Genomic DNA, 7,987 nt, shown 5'->3' on the forward strand with positions numbered 1-7,987 from the left:
AATACAAAAAACTACATCTGTCTGTAGCCGCAAAAAATGAAAAGCCGCATATACAGTCGTGGTCCAAAATTGACATACACTTGTAAAGAACATAATGTCATGGCTGTCTTGAGATTACCATAATTTCTACAACTCCTATTTTTTTGTGATAGAGTGATTGGAGCACATACTTGTTGGTCACAAAAAACATTCATGAAGTTTTGTTTCTTTTAATTAATATTGAAAATGTGAGCAAATCTGCTGGGTCAAAAGTATACATACAGCAATGTTAATATTTGCTTGCATGTCCCCTTGTCAAGTTTCACTGAAATAAGACACTTTTGGTAGCCATCCACAAGCTTCTGCTTGAATTTTTGACCACTCCTCTTGACAAAATTGGTGCAGTTCAGCTCAATGTGTTGTTTTTCTCACGTGGACTTGTTTCTTCAGCATTGTCCACACATTTAAGCCAGGACTTTGGGAAGGCCATTCCAAAACATTCATTCTAGCATTATTTAGCCATTCTTTGACCACTTTTGACATGTGTTTGGGGTCATTGTCCTGTTGGAACACCTAACTGTGCCCAAGACCCAACCTCCGGGCTGATGATTTTACGTTGACCTAAAGAATTTGGAGGTAATCCTCCATTTTCATTGTCCCATTTAAAGTCCCAGTTCCATTGGCAGCAAAACAGGCCCAGAGCATAATTATATATATATATATATATATATATATATATATATATATATATATATATATATATGTGTGTGTGTGTGTGTGTGTGTGTGTGTGTGTGTGTGTGTGTGTGTGTGTGTGTGTGTGTGTGTTTTGAAGATTAACATCACAGCATCACAGAGTTACAAGAGGTATGCATAAAGCTCATCAAGAGAATGCAGAGAGTGTGCAAAGCAGTAATCAGAGCAAAAGGTGGCTATTTTGAAGAAACTAGAATGTTTTCAGTTATTTCACCTTTTTTTTGTTAAGTACATAACCCCACATGTGTTCATTCATAGTTTTGATGCCTTCGGTGACAATCTACATTGTAAATAGTCATGAAAATAAAGAAAACACATTGAATGAGGTGGGCTCAAACTTTTGGCCTGTACTGTACTGTACATATACTGAATATATAAATATATTTGGACATGAACCTTCGACTTTTATCTTGTTTACTACCGTGATGACCTACTTAAAGTTTTGTAATCAATCAGAATGAATTCATGTGTAACTTGGATTTTTTTTTAAGGTGAATGGATGTTTTTTTATACGATCCACAAAGTTCAGTAAATGGTTTATACTTGTATAGCGCTTTTCTACTTTCAAGCTACTCAAAGCGCTTTGACACTATTTCCACATTCACACACTGTTGGCAGGAGTGTCATGTAAGGCCCTAACCAACATCAGGAGCAAGGGTGAGGTGTGGCTCTCCCAACCGAGCCACGCCCTGCCCCTCAGTGACAACGTCTGTTGACATTTTGTGTTGGTTGAATTATTTGTGTAAAATGACTAGGCAAGGTTGTTTGCAATGGGTGATACAAGTAAATGCTGCGCATAATTTCATTTAAGACATGATTAAAGGTCATTGATCTGGAAAAACTCACGTTGTCCACTAGATGGCGACAGAATAAGAGGATTTCGATTGTCAGACTTCTAAAATGAATGCGGTCTCCCTGCGGGTGAGATTCCTTATTAACTTGTGGGGTTCCACAAGGCTCGGTATTGGGACCTAAGTTATTTATACTTTACCTAAATGGTATTTGTTCAGTATATAATAAATTAAAATGTATTATGTTTGCAGATGATACAAATGTATATTGTTCAGGAGAAGACTTGAAGGAAGTGTTGAGGATCATAGAGGTTGAGTTAATTCAGCTAAAAAAATGGTTTGATATTAATAAATTATCATGAAATGATAAGAAAACTACATTTATGGTGTTTAGTAGTGCAAAGACAAATTGTGAAGCAAAATTAAAAACTAAATCTACTTGAAATTGATAGAGTATATGAAACTAAATTCTTGGGAATAATAATTGATCATAAACCGTGTTGGAAACCGCATAATGAATATATGAAGGGAAAAATATCCAAATCTATTGCTATTCTTTATAAAGTAAGAGTCATGCTGAATAAGAAATGCCTGCATATGTTGTATTATTCTTTTATTTTTCCATATTTAACGTATCGTGTTGAAATTTGGGGAAATGTTTACAAAACAAACATAGACCCAATAATTAAACTTCAAAAAAGGGTCATTAGAATAATACACAAAGTGTGCTACTATGAACATACCAATCCATTATTTATACAGTAAGTTCTAATGTGTTGAAATTTTCAGACATTGTGTTTTTAAAAGCAATGGAAATTATGTTTGGAGTAAAGAACAACAGCCTTCCAGCTTGTATTCTTAGGCTATTTCATTTAAGAGAAGAAAACTATAATTTACGGGGATATTGATTTTTGAAATAGGTAAAGCGAGAACGAATATAAAATACAAATTATTACAGTTTTAGGAGTTAAATGGTGGAACAAGTTAAGTGATGAGCTGAAGACATGCACTTCTTTGGTAAGGTTTAAGAAAACCTTGAAAGATGAAATAATTGAAAATGATAAAAAATAGTAACAATTACTTTCATCCCATTGATTTTTTTTTTAACTATGTTCCAGGCAATCTAATTTTTTGGCATCAGCCTATTCCTTTTTCGGTCATTCTTTTTCTTTCCTTTTGTGTGTATATGTGTATGATTGTTTACGTATAACCTATACTGTAAAACTGATCACACGAAATGGTTGATTGATTTGATTGATTATATGACCAAAATAAACTTATTTCATTCATTCATCCTGTCACTATTATTTAAACCGAAAGTTGCCAAGAAGTCAGGCTAGTGGCTTTACCTCTGTTACTCATGCCGGTTCATAGTTCTGCTTCTTGCCATGCCACAAAAGTTTAGTTTTTTCATGTCACAGGTATCGAGTTTTGCTTCATGTTCATAGTTTCTGCCTTTGCGCAAGTTTTGTTTCTCTAGCCAAGTTTTTTATACTTCCGGCTTGTGCGTGCCTCTTGTTCCTTTTTTTTTAGTAATTAATAAATATGGCCTTACTTTCACGCCTTGCCCACGCCAACTTTCCTTTGCATTCCAGAAAAAACAAACCCCAAAGTCCATGTATTGACAGAAAAAAAAAAAACTTACGTGGAATGGCAAGAAGCATAACTATGAACCGGCATGAGTAACAGAGGTAAAGTCGCCAGCCTGACTTCCTGGTAATTTCCGCTTTAAATAGTAGTGACATGATTGGTGAAAACAGGTGCGAGACTCCAAATGTGAAACAGGTGAAACTAATGGTTGCTATGGTGACAAAACAAGAGAGTGAAAAAGCAGGAACTGAATGTCCAAAAACCAAACAGAACATGACTTCAACCAAAACCTGATCAGACATGACACTATGGTAGTCTAGTGAGTTACTATGGTCATCTAATTAGTTACTATAATAATTTGAAGTGAATTATATTTATATAGCGCTTTTTCTCTAGTGACTCAAAGCGCTTTACATAGTGAAAGCCAATATCTAAGTTACATTTAAAGCAGTGTGGGTGGCACTGGGAGCAGGTGGGTAAAGTGTCTTGCCCAAGGACACAACGGCAGTGACTAGGATGGCGGGAGCGGGGATCGAACCTGGAACCCTCAAGTTGATGGCACAGCCACTTCACCAACCGAGCTATACCGCCCCCGAGAAACATTTTTTCGGTACTTTTCGGTACTTTTCTAAAGAAAGGGGACCACCAAAAAATTGCACCATTGGCTTTACTCCAAGAAAAAATCCCAGGGTACCCCAAACGCATGTTCCCCATTACAGTTAAGTCCCTAAACAAAATAACGAACACTCAAGACAACCTGTCTTCCAGTCGCACGCAAACAAACAAAGGCCCCCAACCAGTCAGCCGACGTCTGCGCCAACACACCATGTCACCCATCATCCCACCACCTTGTCAACACTACAAAGCACAAACTGCGAAAAAATGACCAGGAATCTACTAGTTCATCCACTGCCAACATCTGCCCACACTCTCCCGCAACATGTTCCATCCACACCTCTGTCGAAATGCAACAATCACCTACTCCTCCGCCGTTGGACACTCCACACCAGTCCTGGATGCCACTCATACTTGCCAACCCTCCAGGATTTTCCGGGAGACTCCCGAAATTGAGTGCCTCTCCCGAAAACCTCCCGGGACAAATTTTCTCCCGAAATTTAGGCGGAGCTGGAGGCCACGCCCCCTCCAGTTCCATGCAGATCTGAGTGAGGACAGCCTGTTTTCACGTCCGCTTTCCCACAATATAAACAGCGTGTCTGCCCAATGACGTTATAACTGTAGAATGATCGAGGGCCAGTTCTTGGTTTCTTATGTGGGTTTATTCTTAGGCAGTTTCATTAACGTCCTCCCAGCGCGGTAACAACACACAACAACAGCAGTCACGTTTTCGTCTACCGTAAAGCAGTTCAGCTGCCGTTAACAGCAATGTTGTGACAGTCTTAAACAGGACAATACTGCCATCTACTGTACATGCATATGTGACAATAACATCTAGGGCTTTTAGTGAGTGCAGTGCACAACTGCGCACACAACAAGGAGACGAAGCAGAAGAACAAGGAAAATACAGCTGTGGCGTGGGTTCATAGGTGAGGGTGAAGTTGTATCCGCTTTCATCAAGTGCTTTCTGGTACGAGGGGGTTGCTTGGTCGAATTCAGCTTTGCTAGATGACAGCATCGATAGCCTTTTATTAACCCACGCCAGGAAACCAACCAAAAAAGAGCAGAAAACGAAACAACATCATCTGGTACAATCCGCCATTCAGCAGAAACGTCTCAACCAACATCGGCCGCAAGTTCCTCACTCTGATCGACAAACACTTCCCCAAAGGCAACACCCTAAGAAAAATATTCAACAAGAACAACATTAAATTGAGCTACAGCTGTATGAATAACATACAACAAATCATTTCAAACCACAACAAAGCAATTGCAAAAGGACTGCCTACCCCCAGACTAAACGACTCTGAAACCAATAAGGAATGTAACTGTCGCAAGAAACCTGATTGCCCTCTCAACGGAGGGTGCTTACAGACATCAGTCGTTTACCAAGCAAAGGTAACACGCAAGGACATTAACACATCCGACACGTACGTAGGATTAACCGAAGGAGCGTTCAAAACAAGATGGAATAATCACAACGCCTCCTTTAGAAACCAGACTTTGCGGAATTCTACAGAACTCAGCAAACACATTTGGAACCTCAAAGACAATAATGTTGAATATTCAATAACATGGCAAATTCTTGAATCCAGCACACCTTACAACAGTGGTAATAAAAGATGCAACCTATGCTTAAAAGAGAAACTGTTTATTATATATCATCCAAATCTATCATCCCTCAACAAGCGCAGTGAAATAATTTCAACGTGCCGTCACAGACGGAAACACCTCCTAGGTAACACATGAGCCAATCACCACACCCTACGCCTGTCTGTACCCACCCACTCTGTGCCCTATATAAACCATGGTATGTGAATGCTTCCATTAAAATCTGCTGATGATTGAGGGAACCCCTCATGAAACAGTTCTGTAGAGATGAAGTAGTCTTGTGATTTTTCCCACACCTACATATATACATATATGTATAAAATAAAATGAATATATATTTCTAGCTAGAATTCACTGAAAGTCATTTATATATTTTATATATATATATATATATATATGTGTGTGTGTAAATACTTGACTTGGTGAATTCTAGCTGTAAATATACTCCTCCCCTCTTAACCACGCCCCAACCACGCCCCCACCTCCCGAAATCGGAGGTCTCAAGGTTGGCACGAATGATGCCACCACAAACTTGGACATCAATCCGACACCAAGTAGCCACAGGACCACACACCGGTCACATTCAAAGTCCTCATGTGTCCAGGGACGCACCTCCTGAGTCTACAAACACACCACACACCCCAAGAAAACGAAAGAAGATGTCAAAAAATATTGACGCAACCATAGCAACACCGACCAGACACGTGCCCGCTCCTGACATCACCACAGTGGACGCCAGGCGCAGATCCACCCATGGACCCCGTCCACACTGTGACGCCAGTGAGCCACGGCGTGCAGCGAAGCGTGCCCAGCCACTCCCCGCCCTGCAGGGACGACAGAAACCCACTCCACCTGTCGCCGTGAAGACCAGGACCAGCGATCCAGAAGCAGTTAAAACACTGCCGACGGGGGACGGACGTCAGCCGCCAGCCACGTCTCAAAGCACCTCCCCCTGAGGGCACCTCCATTGCCAGTTTCTGGGCCAAAATTCTCCCTTTTCTGTCTACACATTTTAGTCTCAGCAGGTCAGATGAGGTACCAAGCAGTGTGGGTGGGGAGCGTTTCCACAGAGTGTTTCCAGAGCCTGAAATGTGGGTGTCAGGGACTGACGTGGAAGGAGATTTTTACAACAACTAAAGCTCGATGATATATCACATTAATCAGAATGTAGGTGGTCTTTTTCTCACCCTTTGTGTTCATATTTCACTGTTTTTGTTGCATTTTTGTTGATTGTCAAATATGTCGATGGAGAGGGGGTGTGATGTTCATATGTTGTCAATATTCAGTTTTTTATCCTTCATAGTTAATATTGTAAATCCCACATTCTTTATTTTCATGTACATTCTGGGTGTCTCATTCAGTAAAGAAAAAAAAAAAATTCCATTCCGTTTAAGGCGGTCTGTCATAACGTTTTTAGCATTCAATCAGACATTATTGTGAGGTTTTGTACAAACCCTGTTTCCATATGAGTTGGGGAATTATGTTAGATGTAAATATAAACGGAATACAATGATTTGCAAATCCTTTTCAACCCATATTCAGTTGAATATGCTACAAAGACAACATATTTGATGTTCAAACTGATAAACGTTTTTTTTTTTTTGCAAATAATAATTAACTTTAGAATTTGATGCCAGCAACACGTGACAAAGAAGTAGGGAATGGCGGCAATAAATACTGATAAAGATGAGGAATGCTCATCAAACACTTATTTGGAACATCCCACAGGTGTGCAGGCTAATTGGGAACAGGTGGGTGCCATGATTGGGTATAAAAACAGCTTCCCAAAAAGTGCTCAGTCTTTCACAAGAAAGGATGGGGCGAGGTACACCCCTTTGTCCACAACTCCGTGAGCAAATAGTCAAACAGTTTAAGAACAACGTTTCTCAAAGTGCATTTGCAAGAAATTTAGGGATTTCAACATCTACGCTCCATAATATCATCAAAAGGTTCAGAGAATCTGGAGAAATCACTCCACGTAAGCGGCATGGCCGGAAACCAACATTGAATGACCGTGACCTTTGATCCCTCAGAGGGCACTGTATCAAAAACCCACATCAATCTCTAAAGGATATCACCACATGGGCTCAGGAACACTTCAGAAAACCGCTGTCACTAAATACAGTTGGTCGCTACATCTGTAAGTGCAAGTTAAAGCTCTACTATGCAAAGCGAAAGCCATTTATCAACAACATCCAGAAACGCCGCCGGCTTCTCTGGGCCCGAGATCATCTAAGATGGACTGATGCAAAGTGGAAAAGTGTTCTGTGGTCTGACGAGTCCACATTTGAAATTGTTTTTGGAAATATTCGCCGGTTTCTACTTTGGCAGGTGTTGCAGCCATGAAATTATAAGTCAATTAATATTTGCAAAAAAAAAAAAAATGTATGAGTTTAAACATCAAATATCTTGTCTTTGTAGCATATTCATATGAATATGGGTTGAAAATTATTTGCAAATCATTGTATTCCGTTTATATTTACATCTATCATAATTTCCCAACTCATATGGAAACAGGGTTTGGTATCAGTGTTCCTAAAAATAGATATATCAGCCCCCAGACAAATTTTTTCTCCAAATTTGGCCCCTCGAGCCAAAATAATTGCCCCGGCCTGCTTTAAAACGACTATTTCTTCACCGGATTTG

This window comes from Nerophis ophidion, linkage group LG12, assembly GCF_033978795.1.
Source record: "Nerophis ophidion isolate RoL-2023_Sa linkage group LG12, RoL_Noph_v1.0, whole genome shotgun sequence".
Lineage (NCBI taxonomy): Eukaryota > Metazoa > Chordata > Actinopteri > Syngnathiformes > Syngnathidae > Nerophis > Nerophis ophidion.